We start from the raw sequence: 15435 nt of genomic DNA, 5'->3' as shown, positions 1-15435 counted from the left end.
CAGTACAGGGCTGATACAAATATGAATTGAGAGTGAATGCAGTCCATTGAACATGGGCAACAAGTTCTAAGCCAGAAGACTTCCCATTGGTTAAATGGGAATTTAGTACATTCAGCAATTCATAACCTATGTGATATCTCCAACTTAAAACCATGCCAAAATGAAGAATTTTCCCAAGAGTCTCACAGGGTATACAAACTACAATTAAGAGCAGACTTCATAACCAGAAGAAGATGGCTAACAACAGTGAACTCTCTAATATATTTGCAGGTTTATTTTATCTTCTCATTTTATCATTATATTGTCTGTTCAATATTTAAAATAATTATTATTTGGTTCATATTATGCTTTACATTTTGTATGTCTATGGGATTTCCTTAGTTCTAAATATGTATCTTTCTTTTCTTTATTAGTTTCTTGAAATTTTACTCTAACATTGTTCATTTTTTTGTTGTTTTTGCTCCATTGATAGTGGGATTGTAAACTGCTACAACCATTATGGAAACCACTCTGAGGTTTCTCAGAAAATTGGAAATGGAGGTCCCTGAAGACACAGGAATTCCACTCTTGGAAATATACCCAAAGGATACCCCACCATGCCACATGGGCACATGTTCCACTCTGTTCATAGCAGCTGTATTTGTGACATTCAGAAGCTGGAAACAAACCAAATGTCACACAACAGAAGAATAGATACAGAAAATATGATTAATTTACACAGTGAAATACTTGTTTGCTATTAAGAATGAGGACAGGTATTTTGATTTCTTCTTTGTCAACTTGTATCCCTTTGACCTCGCTTTGTTTTCTAATTGCTCTGTCTAGGACTTCACATACTATATTAAACTGGTAGAAAGAGTGGACAGTCCTAGTCCATGATTTTAGTGTGATGGCTTCAAGTTTCTCTTCATTTAGATGTTGGCTACATATTGCTTTTGCTATGTTTAAGTATGGGACTTAAAGTCCTAATATTTCCAAGACTTTTATAATGAAGGGGTGTTGGATTTTTCAAATGCTTTCTCAGCATCTAATGAAATGATCATGTGGTTTTTTTCTTTGAATTTGTTTAAATAATGGATTACATTGATGGATTTCCATATATTGAAATATCCCTGCATCCCTGGGATGAAGTCTACACAAAAATAAAAAAAAAAACAAAACTTGCCTCTCACATTCAAAAACTATTTTGAGAACTAATTGAAATTAGTGAGTACTCAGGGGTTTTTCCAAATAAAGTAGTATACTAACTAAGAAAAATTGGTACCAGCATATTGGGGTATTCCTGAGACAACCTGATCATGTGTTGGGGAGGACTGTGGAAGGACTTTGGAACTTTCGACTTAAAGATCCATTCGTTGTTAAGAGATCTGACAGATGTTGTATAAAAGCTTGGAAGACAATTTAGAGAACAGTAAAGAAGATGAAGGTCTGGATTGTGAAATTTCAGAGAGAAAATTAAAGACTCTTTTCAGGGCCATTGCTATTTTGAATGGGAATATTCTGTGGTTCTGGTTAGCCGGGGCTGAAGAATCAGCTGTGGTTAACAAGATACCAGAACTACTAAAGCAAAACTTTTGCACTACTGGGACTATTGATGCTAGTTAGCTGGTGATAAGAAATTCGGGGTGATTAAGAAGAGACCAGCATCATTGAGATAATATCTTCTGTGAAGTGTTTTCTGAAAGCACAAACAGGCTGTGTTCCAGAGATAGCCAAGGTTGTACTCCTGTTGCAGCAGGACTTGGTAATGTGTAAGGGTCACCCAGGTGGTACTGGTTTTGAAGACATGAAGGGGTCATGCAAAGCAGCTGAGGCTGAAGGCATGAAGGGGTCACACACAGCAGCTGAGGCTAGGCACTGTGAGAGGCCATGGAAGGTCATTGGTGAAGGTACAGCCTCAGTTGCAATTGACGGCCCAGGACTGAAGGGGTCATGCAGTATTTTGGAGATGCCAGTACCATAAGATGACCAACAAGAGCAGCGGCAGTGGAGTACAGGCATCTGGAGCCTAGAGGATGACATGTGTGCTACAAAGGGCATGACTGGAGAAGTGATCCAAGCCCGTGGAGGAGCCCAGAAGATCTTGAGTTGGATCCCAGACATTGGACAGTTGGAGATTGGTTTTTGCTTTTGATTGTGACTGTGCTCTGATATTTTTCCCTCTTGAAGGAAGTTTTTTAGTGAAGCCCACAGTTAAGAGGGTTTGGATTTTAAAGTACTTTGAATTTTAAAAGATACTGGATATTTTAAAGGACTGAACTTTTAATATGTAAAGACTGTGGGACTTTTGAAGTTATTTAAGATCTTGGGGATGAATAAAGAATTAAGGCTTGAGGTTTACTAGTTGTGGATTTGTGTGTCAAGTTGAAAAGGGGTCAATTGTACTAGCTAATTGTGTCAACTTGACACAGCTGGAGTTATCACAAAGAAAGGAGCTTCAGTTGAGGAAGTGCCTCCATGAGTTCCAGCTGTAAGTCATTTTCTCAATTAGTGATCAAGGGGAAAGGCCCCTTGTGGGTGGGACCATCTCTGGGCTCGTAGTCTTGGGTACTATAAGAGAGCAGGCTGAGCAAGTCAGGGAATGCAAGCCAGTAAAGATCATCCCTCCATGGCCTCTTCATCAGCTCCTGCTTCCTGACCTGTTTGAGTTCCAGTCCTGACTTCCTTCCGTGATAAACAGCAATGTGGAGATGTAAGCTGAATAAACCCTTTCCTCCCCAACTTGCTACTTGGTCATGATGTTGTTGCAGGAATAGAAACCCTGACTAAGACAAATAGTAACCTCTTAGTGTTCTAAATATTGCATTCCTATTATACTCTCCATTATGGCTATATCCTCTTTTCTTCACCACACAAATAAATGGTGAATGGAAGGTGTAAATGAATTTAATATAGTAAGAAAATGTGTCTCTACAGATAGAAGCAGAAAAATACTTCTAAATAACTTATGAATGTAGCAGGAATGTAGGATATAGCATCACTTCAAATTTAATACTCTGACCTCCCCTTCCTTGCAACCATGAGTCTCAACCTTTCTAATGCTGTAATCTTTAACTAACATTCCAGATGTGGATATGAACAAACATAAACATTTCATCCCTTCTCCCTGATTTTAAATTTGTAATGTTATGAATTGTAATTTTAAAATGTTATTTTCAAGATATGTGATATTTTAACCCCTATGAAATACATAAAATTGTCTGCCACCTGTGATATTTTTACTTCATTCTTTCTTATTTTTATCCACTTGGTGGATAAAAATAAATATCCACTATCCTTGAGTTTTCTTATTGCTCTATCTAGAACTCCAAGGACTATATTAAAGACATGGTAAGAGAGTGGACTGTCCAGCTTTGTCCCTGAAATTAGGGGAATTGCTTTAATTTCCTATCCATTTTATTTGATGTTAGCTGTTGGTTTGTTGTATATTGCCGTCATTGGGTTTAGCTATAATCCTTATATCCCTGATCTCTCTTGTATATAGAAGAATGAAGAATTCTATTTATGCATTCATCCTGTTAGTCTCTGCCTTTTTATTGGTGATTTGAGTCCATTAATATTAACAGATATCAATGTCCAAAGATTGTTAATTTGTTTTACTTTGATGTTGTTTGTGGTATTGTGAGTTTCCATGCAAGGGTTCCAGTTCTATTTGTTTTAGTAGTGTGAAAGCATTTGTTTCTACTTTCTTTACTTTAGATAATTGCACTGGTGTTTTCCTTGCAGAATCCTGTGATACTAGATTCCATTGTGATTAAATATCTTGGTTTCTCCATCTACGTTGATTTAAACTTTTGCTAGATTGAGTAATCTAGAATGATATCTATTATGTATCTGGGACTGTAAAACATTTTCTCCAGATAATTCCAGCTTTCAGAGAATCTATTGTGTAGTTCGGGATAATTCTAATATTTCTGACATTGGATGTTACTTTACCATTTTTTCTCTGCAACTTTTAAAATTCTTTCTTTATACTATACATTTAGGATTCATACTATTATTTGCTGAAAGGTCGTAATTTTCTGTTCCAATCTGGTATTCTAGAGAAACAGTATCCAAATAGATAGATAGATAGACGATAGATTAGATGATAGATAGATAGATAGATAGATAGATAGATAGATACATAGATACATAGATAGATAAGATAGATAGATAGAATCAGTAATAAAAATGGAACCAGAAAATTCTGACAAAAGAATTTCAAAGAATCATTATGTCTTACTTCAATCCTTACTACACAAAATTGTGAAATCTCAAGAAAATGGATGATTTCCTAAACAGATACCTCTCATGAAAGCTAAATCAAGATCAGGAAAACTATTTAAGTAAGCTCAGTTCCCTTAAGAAATATAAGCAGTCTTTAAAATTTTCCCAAACAACAAAAGCTCAGGTTCAGAATGAATTAGTGCAGAACTTTACTAAACTTTCAAAAACAGCTAATATAAATAGTCCTCAAATTGTTCAATAAAATAAAAATAGATGATACAGTCTGAACTCACTCTATGAAGCCACATTCACCCTGATACCTAATCACACAACAGCTCAACAAAGAAACAAAACTTCAGACCACTTTCACTTTTTAACATTGACAAAAACAATTTATAAGCACTTGCAAGTTGACTGTAGGAATACATTATAGATAATTTCCATAAGGATCAAGCAGGACTGGTTCAATAAAAACATATCAATATAATCCACTGCCACACCAACTCTGGTAAAAAACAGTGTGGCAGACCCAAAAGCTTGGATGCAGTCCCAAGGCAAAAAGTTTCATGGAAATTTAGTCTCCTGGAGCCTTGGCATCCTGTACTATGAATGCTCCAAACTTGCTCCTGTGTTAATCACTGAACAGATATGTGTGCTTTCATTCAATATTGTTTTATTATAAGTGCCTCTACAGAATGATTTTTGACATATAGCTAAGTTAGATTATTCTCCACCAGTGTTGCAATATCCTAGGAAATCGTTGAGCCAGCCTTGGGCTTTGATTCTTGTATGAATGCTACTTATTCAGATGAAAAGCCTCCAGTGTTGATACAGTGAAAGAAATCAGGCATTACAATTTACTGGAATAGAGCTAGAAATCTCAGGGCTAGTCTACAAAGTATACTTAGAACAATAGCTGAGTCACTCCCATACAGAGGAATTTAAAATGGCCTAAGTGGAAGGTTATTATACAATAGAATAGAATTGGAATCATGGCAAGAGCATGAAGCCCTTTCTCCTGGCTTCTAAGAAAAAGCTGATCTTAGGTGGGGTTCCTTTTAATCCCAGTTGTCAACATTGTTTTGTTTTTTATCCCAGTTGTAAACACTGTCTGGTTCCTCTTTACTTTTATGTATGCATTCCTTTGTTTTGTGTAAGGAGTAATTTTGCATCGGGTAACCTCAATGTAGCTTGGATGACCTTAAGGTATCACTTAACTTCCTTGTCTCCTTCTATAATATAATTCTGATGCTCATTTTGAGAAATTACATTCAGGTCAACACTCCCCTGTGTTCACAATTATTTGTCATCCCGCTGACTCCTTGCTCACCTGAACACCAAAGCCCTGGTTCCCTGTGGGATAAGGGACCCACTGAGTCAAGTCCATGACAATGCACCCAAAAACCAACTGATAAAAAAATATAAGATTATCTCAAAGACACTTAAAAACCTCAGATAAAATCATACACTCATTCACGTTAATATATTAGAGAAATCATGGATACAGGGCACATGCCTCAGCATAATCAAAGCAATAGGAAACTAGCCAATGGCCAACATCAAACAAAATGGAGAAAATTTTCAAGCAATTCCACTAAAATCCAGGACAAGACAAGACTGTCCATCGCATTCCTATTTATTTAATATAATACTTGAAGTTCTAGCAAGAGCAATGATAGAATGAAAGGAGATCAATGCAATAAAAATTGGAAATGAAGGTGTATCTCTGTTTGTAGATGAAATGATAGTATACAGAAACATTCACCAAAACTCTATCAGAGAACTTCTCCATCTGATAAACACTATCAGAATAGTGGATGGATACAAAATTAAAATGAGGGAATCAATAGACCTCCTTTATATAAATGATAGCAGGCCAAGCAATTAAGGACACAACACACTTTACAATAGCCACAAATAATATAAATTATCTTGATATAACTCTTCGGAAGCAAGGAAAAGATATGTATGAAAAGAATTTAAGCCCCTGAAGAAAGAAACAGAAGAATTTATTAGAAGATAAAAAGATGATCACAATAAAGAATGGCCAAGGCTCTACAATCAACCATAGATAAATGGTATCTCAAGACACTGAAAAGCTTCTGTAAGGCAAAGGACACTGTCAACAGGATAAAACTGCAGCCTATAGTACATCCAATAGAGTACTAATGTCCAATAAACACAAAGACCTCAAGAAGTTAGACTCCAGAGAACAACATAACTCAATCAAAAATGGGGTAATGTTCTAAGCAAAGAATTTTCAACTGGGGAATATTAAATTGACTAGAAGCACCTAAAGAAATTTTCTACATCCTAGTCACTTAGGAAATGAAAATCAAAAGGACACTGAGATTCCTCCACCACAGACCAGTAAGAATAGCTAAGATCAAAACCTCAAGTGAATATAGCTGCTTTTATTTTTTTATTATTATTGGGTATTTATTTCATTTACATTTCCAATGCTATCCCAAATCGTCCCCCAAACCCTCCTACACCCACTCCCACACCCACCCACTCCCACCTCTTGGCCCCAGAATTCCCCTGTACTGAGGCATATAAAGTCTACATGACCAATGGGCCTCTCTTTCCACTGGTGGCCATATGCAGCTAGAGACAGGAACTAAAGGAGGGTACTGGTTAGTTCATATTGTTGTTCCACCTATAGGGTTGCAGATCCCCCCAGCTCCATGGGTACTTCCTCCAGCTCCTCATTGGGGGACCTGGGATCAATCCAATAGCTGACTGTGAGCATACACTTCTGTGTTTGCTAGGCCCCGGCATAGTCTCACAAGAGACAGCTATATCAGGGTCCTTTCAGCAAAATCTTCCTAGTGTATACAACAGTGTCAGCATTTGGAGGCTGATTATAGGATGGATCCCAGGGTATGGACGTCTCTAGATGGTCCATCCTTTCTTCTCAGCTCCAAACTCTGTCTCTGTAGCTCCTTCCATGGGTGCCTTGCTCCCAATTCCAAGGGGCAAAGTATACACACCTTGGTTTTTATTCTTACCAAGCTTCCTGTGTTTCACAAATTGTATCTTATATCTTGGGTATTCTAAGATTCTGAGTTAATATCCACTTATCAGTGAGTACATATCATGTGAGTTCTTTTGTGATTGAGTTACCTCACTCAGGATGATGCTCTCCAGGTCCAACCATTTGCCTAGGAATTTCATAAATTCATTCTTTTTAATAGCTGAATAGTACTCCATTGTGTAAATGTACCACACTTTCTGTATCCATTCCTCTGTTGAGGGGCATCTGGGTTCTTTCCAGCTTCTGGCTATTATAAATAAGGCTGATATGAACATAGTTGAGCATGTGTCCTTTTTACCGCTTGGAACATCTTTGGATTTATGACCAGGAGAGGTATTGCAGGATCCTCCAGTAGTACTATGTCCAATTTTTTTGAGGAACCTCCAGACTGATTTCCAGAGTGGTTGTGAAAGCTTTCAATCCCACCAAAAATGGAGGAGTGTTCCTCTTTCTCTACATCCTCTCCAGCATCTGCTGTCACCTGAAGTTTTGATCTTAGCCATTCTGACTGTTGTAAGGTGGAAACTCAGGGTTGTTTTAATTTTCATTTCCCTGATAATTAAGGATCTTCAACATTTTTTCGGGTGCTTCTCATCCATTCGGTATTCCTCAGGTGAGAATTCTTTCTCTATCTCTGAGCCCCATTTTTTAATGGGGTCATTTGATTTTCTGGAGTCCACCTTCGTGAGATATATATATATATATATATATATATATATATATATATATATATATATATTGGATATTAATCCCCTATCTGATTTAGGATAGGAAAAGTTCCTTTACCAATCTGTTGGTGGCCTTTTTGTCTTATTGATGGTGTCTTTTGCCTTACAGAAGCATTGCAATTTATGAGGTCCCATTTGTCTATTCTCGATCTTACAGCACAAGCCATTGTTGTTCTATTCAGGAATTTTTCCCCTGTGCCCATATCTTCGAGGCTTTTCCCCACTTTCTCCTCTATAAGTTTCAGTGTCTCTGGTTTTATGTGTAGTTCCTTAATCCACTTAGATTTGACCTTAGTACAAGGAGATAGAAATGGATCAATTCACATTCTTCTACATGATAACCGCCAGTTGTGCCAGCACCATTTGTTGAAAATGCTGTTTTTTTTCCACTGGATGGTTTTAGCTCCCTTGTCAAAGATCAAGTGACCATAGGTGTGTGGGTTCATTTCTGGATCTTCAATTCTATTCCACTGGTCTACTTGTCTGTCACTATACCAGTACCAGTTCTTGCTAACTGAATCCAAGAACACATGAAAATAATCATCCATCCTGACCAAGGAGGTTTCATTCCAGGGATGCAGGGATGTTTTAATATATGGAAATTCATTAATGTAATCCATTATATAAACAAACTCAAAGACAAAATCCACATGATCATCTTGTTAGATGCTGAGAAAGCATTTGAGAAAATCCAACACCCATTCATGATAAAAGTCTTGTAAAGATCAGGTATTCAAGGCCCATACCTTAACATGACTAAGACTATAGCTGCCTTAGAGCATGTGAAACAAGATGAAATCTCTGAAATTGTTGGTGGGATTGCTAGCTGCCAAAATCACTCGTAAAATCATTCTGGTGGTTCCACAGAAAATTGCTATTACTTGAAGATCCAGCTATACCACTCCTGGACATATTCCTCAAAAATGTTCTAGCATATAACAAGGACAAATGTTCCACTATGGTCATAGCAGCCTTAATTATAATGACTAGAAACTGGAAACAGCCCAGATGTCCCCCAATAGAGAAATGGATGCAAAAATGTTGTACATTTACACAATGGAGTACTACTCAGATATTAATAACAATGACTTCATGAAAATTTCAGGAAAATTGATGGAACTAGAAAATATCATCTTGAGTGAGTTTATCCAGTCACAAAAGAACACACATGGTATCTGCAAAATGATAAGTGGATATAAGGCAAAATGCTTGTAATACCCATGCTACAACCATGAAATACAAATTGTGGATGGTATAGTCCTACTTAGAAGGGGGAATTTTAAAAAATCATGGAAGGGAGAGAGTGGGAGAAAACTGGGAGGGAGAGAGAAGCTGAAGGACAAAGTGTATGGCAGGTTCATGTGTGGGATGAGACAGGGAGAGGAATACAGAGGGTCAGGAAATTGAACAGAGATGTGTAGCTGTGAGGATGGGAGTGGAAAGAGGCATGGGATGAAAAAGGTTCCCAGGACTCAACAGAGATTTGAAATATTTGCTGAAATATGCAACAAAGTAGAGAATGAACCTGTAGAGACCTTATCCAGCGATTAAGCATGACCACTGGTGGTTGAGGGCAGATGCTACACATCTATCTCAAAAATATTAATTCAGAATTGCCCCTGTCTAAAATAATTGAAGGAAGTAGAAGTGGAGCAGAGACTGAAGAAAAGGCCATAACAGATTGATCCTCCTTAGAATCCATCCCATCAGCAGACACCAAACCAACACACTATTATTAATGCCAAAAAGCACTGGATGCCAGGAGACTGATATAGTTGTCTAAGATGTTCTGCCAGAGCCTGACAAATACAGATGTGGATGCTCACATCCAGCCATGTGACTGAGCATTAGACTCCAATGTATAAGGTAGGTGAAGGACTGAAGGAGCTGAAGGAGTTTAGGAACCTCATAAGATGAACAAAAATATAAACCATACAGACATTCCAGACTAAACAAAAACACATTTTGATGCACTGCAGAGAGTGATAAGTTAGGATTGTTTATTGGGAATGAGATGTCACTAAAAAATCTTTCTTATCACCCCTCAGACTGAGGAGCATGAAAGTTTTAAGAACAAATGCAGATGCAACGAAAGAATAAAGGATCTCTAGACTCTAAATGACTGATAAACAAATGAACACAGAAACATCATAGTGCCATACACTTGGAGTGCAGAATTGTAAACCCATTGGGTTCCCAGTACTGAGAATGGAAGTGAACACATTCAGCAGTTAGTAACTTAGACATTATTTTGAATTGATACCAAATTCGAAATGAGGAATTTCCCCAAGAATCTCACAAGCTATACAAACTATGATTCAGAGAAGGCCCCATGCCCAGCAGCAGATGGATAACATAAGTGATCTCTGTGATGTTTCTGGAGGTTTATTTTGTTTCTTTTTTTAAATTTTATTTTTAATCCATTTTTTTTTTACAATCTATATTCCATTCCCTGCCTGCACGCCCCCTCCAGTTTATTTTGTTTCCTTAAACTCTCTGGGTATGTTAAAAAAAAAAAAAACTTCTTTGCTCAAACCCCATTTTGTGTATATATAGGATTTCCTTACGCATGGATGTGTCGTTGTCACTGTATGAGTGCCTTGTATGTTTCCTCTTGCATTTTCATGTGCATTTGCTTGTTTAATTTTGTTCTCACTTGTTTTATTTAATTTTATTTATCTTACTTTATAACACTTCGTTCCTCACTTTTTTAGAATACTACATATAATCTAATGAGTGTGATCACAAAGGAGTGTGGATTTGGGCGATGTGATGTGGAGAGGATCCAGGAAGAGTTTTAAGGGAAGAGGAAATACAGTATATAGTCTATGAAAAAAATCACTTCTCAATTTAAATGTTATGAAAAGAACAAAATGTATTTATTTGAATTACATAATACTATGCTGTCATAGGCTTATTGCAAATCTTTAGTTTGTATACTTCTACCTCAACCACACCATTTTTTCATCTTTTTCAAATATGAAACCCTTTCATATCCTCTCTTCTTTCATATTATATGTGCTCTAATGAAAGGTTTTAAGGTTGCATATCATTTTTACCTACTCTGCTTTTTAATTGATCATTTTCCTTGTGCTTATTTCTTTTCCTTTTGTTTTATTGTGGCCTTCATTGGAACCCCAAAATAATAAGGATAATATATTGCCAATCTCCTGTAATAGAGACATTATGAAAGTCACAGTATTGGAAATAGAAACGCTATACTATTCAGCCTTTACACTACTAGGCATTATTTAAATCGAATCACATCAGCATATTCTTCTTCCCATACATAATTGTAGCAATATTTATAATATGATACAGAATCAAGGTAATTTAAATGTATGATTTTTTTAAATGCATAAATGTGTTCTATATTCAAAAAGGCATACTTTTTAGCCATCAAAAGAAGAGAACCATATATTACTAACAGTATGAGTGAATTGAATGAGGAGTAAAATATTTTATTTCTATTTTATTGTTTTAAATTTATTCAATTTACATCCTTTTACTGTGTCCATCCAACAAGCCATTCCACATCCATCCCTAGTCCTCAGATCAGGTGTGAGCCCCTGGTATCCACCTGCTCTAGCACATCAAGATTCTGCAAGGAGAGATTCATCCTCTCCCACTGAGGACTAAGGCACCACAGCTAAAACAGCAACCGAAATTTTAATTGTGATGTTTGGGTTATTGGTTTCTAACTTACTGAGTTCTTTATACATTTTGCATAACAATCCTCTAAGAGATAGGTGGGTGGTAAAGATTCTTTGCCAGTCACTAGGCCACTATTTTTTCCTCTTGACAGTGTTCTCTGCCTAAAAGAAGGTTTGCTGTTTCATGAGGTCACATTTATCATTTTTTGATCTTCGAGCCTTCACCAAGGGTGTTCTGTTCAGGAAATTGTCTCCTGTACCAATGCCCTTAAAATAATTTTCCACTTTTTCTACTATTAGTTTTAGTGTATCTGGTTTTATGTTGAGGTTCTTGATCTACTTGTACTTGAATGCTCTGTTGGGTTATATATGTGGCCCTATTGGAATTCTTTTACATGTAAACATGCATTTAGAAATCCAGCAACATTTGTTGAAGATGCTTTGTACTCACCATTGTAAGATATTTCCTTTTTAAAACCTATTCATGTGTCCACAGGTGTGTGGACTTATTTTTCTGTCTGAATTGCATTCCATTTAAGGAGTGTGTCTTTTACTGTACCAACCCCATAGAGTTTTTATCACCATTGCTCTGGACTACAGCTTGAATTCAGATTGCCATTTTTCCAGAATATCTTTTACTGTTCAGTTTTTTTTGTTTTTTTTGTTTTTGTTTTTGTTTTTGTTTTTTTTTTTTTTTTTTTTTTTGCTATTATGGGTTTTTTTATTTTGAATTTGAAAATTGTAAGTTCAAAGTCCATTAAAAATGTTTTGCAATGTTGATTGGGATTGCACTGAATATATAGGTGGCTTTTGGTAAGATGGACATTTTCCCTATGCAAATGGTACCTATCCATGATCATTGGACTGCATTTTAATCTTCTGATATCTTCAGATTCTTTCTTCACGGACTTACATCCTTGTCATACTTATCTTTTAGTTGTTTGATTAGAGTTAGTATAAGAAATTTTATATTAGGGGATCCTAAGACCTCTGGTGAGTGGAACACAGAGCCTGCTCCAATCCAATCGTGCAGGACCTGAGACTGCATTGATTAAGGAAGCAGGTAACCCGGCCTGATACGGGGCTCAAGCCCCTTCCGGCCGGCTCACTGCAGCACCTTGGTCCCTGGCCTGGGGGAGTCTCCGGACACCCACAAGGACCCACACAGGATCCACCATGGGATCCTAAGTCCTCTGGTGAGTGGAACACAACTTCTGCCAGGAAGCAGGTTCAAACACCAGATATCTGGGCACCATCCCTGCAAGAGGAGAGCTTGCATGCAGAGAGTACTCTGACCATTGAAATTAAGGATAGAGATAGTCTCTCAGTTCTGCTGATAGAGGCTAACATAATCACCTGAGGAACAAGCTCTAACCAGAGACAACTATAAAAACTAGCTCCAGAGAACACAAGATGGCAAAAGGCAAATGTAAGAATCCTACTAACAGAAATAAAGACCACTCACCATCATCAGAACACAGCACTCCCAAGCCACCTAGTCCTGGGCACCCCAACACAACCGAAAAGCTAGATCCGGATTTAAAAGCATATCTCATGATGATGGTAGAGGACATCAAGAAGGACTTTAATAACTCACTTAAAGAAATACAGGAGAACACTGCTAAAGAGTTACAAGTCCTTAAAGAAAAACAGGAAAACACAACCAAACAGGTAGAAGTCCTTATAGAAAAACAGGAAAACACATCCAAACAAATGATGAAAATGAAAAAAACCATACTAGACCTAAAAAGGGAAGTAGAAACAATATAGGAAACCCAAAGTGAGGCAACGCTGGAGATAGAAACCCTAGGAAAGAAATCTGGAACAATAGACGCGAGCATCAGCAACAGAAAACAAGAGATGGAAGAGAGAATCTCAGGTGCAGAAGATTCCATAGAGAACATCGGCACAACAATCAAAGATAATAAAAAAACGCAAAAAGATACTAACTCAAAATATCCAGGAAATCCAGGACACAATGAGAAGACCAAACCTAACGAAAATAGGAGTTGATGAGAATGAAGATTTTCAACTGAAAGGGCCGGCAAATGTCTTCAACAAAATTATAGAAGAAAACTTCCCAAACCTAAAGAATGACATGCCCATGAACATACAAGAAGCCTACAGAACTCCAAATAGACTGGACCAGAAAAGAAATTCCTCCCGACACATAATAATCAGAACAACAAATGCACTAAATAAAGAGAGAATATTAAAAGCAGTAAGGGAGAAAGGTCAAGTAACATATAAAGGCAGGCCTATCAGAATTACACCAGACTTTTCACCAGAGACTATGAAAGCCAGAAGAGCCTGGACAGATGTTATACAGACACTAAGAGAACACAAATCCCAGCCCAGGCTACTATACCCGGCCAAACTCTCAATGGCCATAGATGATGAAACCAAAGTATTCCACGACAAAACCAAATTCACACATTATCTTTCCACGAATCCAGCACTTCAAAGGATAATAACAGAAAAGAAGCAATACAAGGATGGAAATCATGCCCTAGAACAAGCAAGAAATTAACCTCTCAAGAAACCAAAAAGAAGACAGCCACAAGAACAGAATGCCAACTGCAACAACAAAAATAAAAGGAAGCAACAATTACTTTTCCTTTATATCTCTTAGTATCAATGGACACAATTCCCCAATAAAAAGACATAGACTAACAGACTGGCTACACAAACAGGACCCAACATTCTGCTGCTTACAGGAAACCCATCTCAGGGAAAAAGACAGACACTACCTCAGAGTGAAAGGCTGGAAAACAATTTTCCAAGCAAATGGTCTGAAGAAACAAGCTGGAGTAGCCATTCTAATATCGGATAAAATCAACTTCCAACCCAAAGTTATCAAAAAAGACAAGGAGGGACACTTCACACTCATCAAAGGTAAAATCCTCCAAGAGGAACTCTCAATTCTGAATATCTACGCTCCAAATGCAAGGGCAGCCACATTCATTAAAGACACTTTAGTAATACTCAAAGCACACATTGCACCTCACACAATAATAGTGGGAGACTTCAACACACCACTTTCACCAATGGACAGATCATGGAAACAGAAACTAAACAGGGACACAGTGAAACTAACAGAAGTTATGAAACAAATGGACTCAACACATATCTACAGAACATTTTATCCTAAAACAAAATGATATACCTTTTTCTCAGTACCTCACGGGAGCTTCTCCAAAACTGACCATATAATTGGTCATAAAACAGGCCTCAAGAGATACAAAAATATTGAAATTGTCCCATGTATCCAATCAGACCACCATGGCCTAAGGCTGATCTTCAATAACAACATAAATAATGGAAAGCCAACATTCACGTGGAAACTGAACAACACTCTTCTCAATGATACCTTGGTCAAGGAAGGAATAAAGAAAGAAATTAAAGACTTTTTAGAGTTCAATGAAAATGAAGCCACAACATACGCAAACCTATGGGACACAATGAAAGCATTTCTAAGAGGGAAACTCATAGCTTTGAGTGCCTCCAAGAAGAAACTGGAGAGAGCACACATTAGCAGCTTGACAACACATCTAAAAGCTCTAGAAAAAAAGGAAGCAAATTCATCCAAGAGGAGTAGACGGCAGGAAATAATCAAACTCGGGGGTGAAATCAACCAAGTGGAAACAAGAAGAACTATTCAAAGAATTAACCAAACGAGGAGTTGGTTATTTGAGACAATCAACAAGATAGATAAACCCTTAGCTAGACGCACTAGAGGGCACAGGGACATCCTAATTTACAAAATCAGAAATGAAAAGGGAGACATAACAACAGATCCTGAAGAAAT

The sequence above is a fragment of the Mus musculus genome, chromosome 17, assembly GCF_000001635.26.
Source record: "Mus musculus strain C57BL/6J chromosome 17, GRCm38.p6 C57BL/6J".
In the NCBI taxonomy this organism is placed as follows: Eukaryota; Metazoa; Chordata; class Mammalia; order Rodentia; family Muridae; genus Mus; species Mus musculus.
This window is presented reverse-complemented; position numbering follows the sequence as displayed.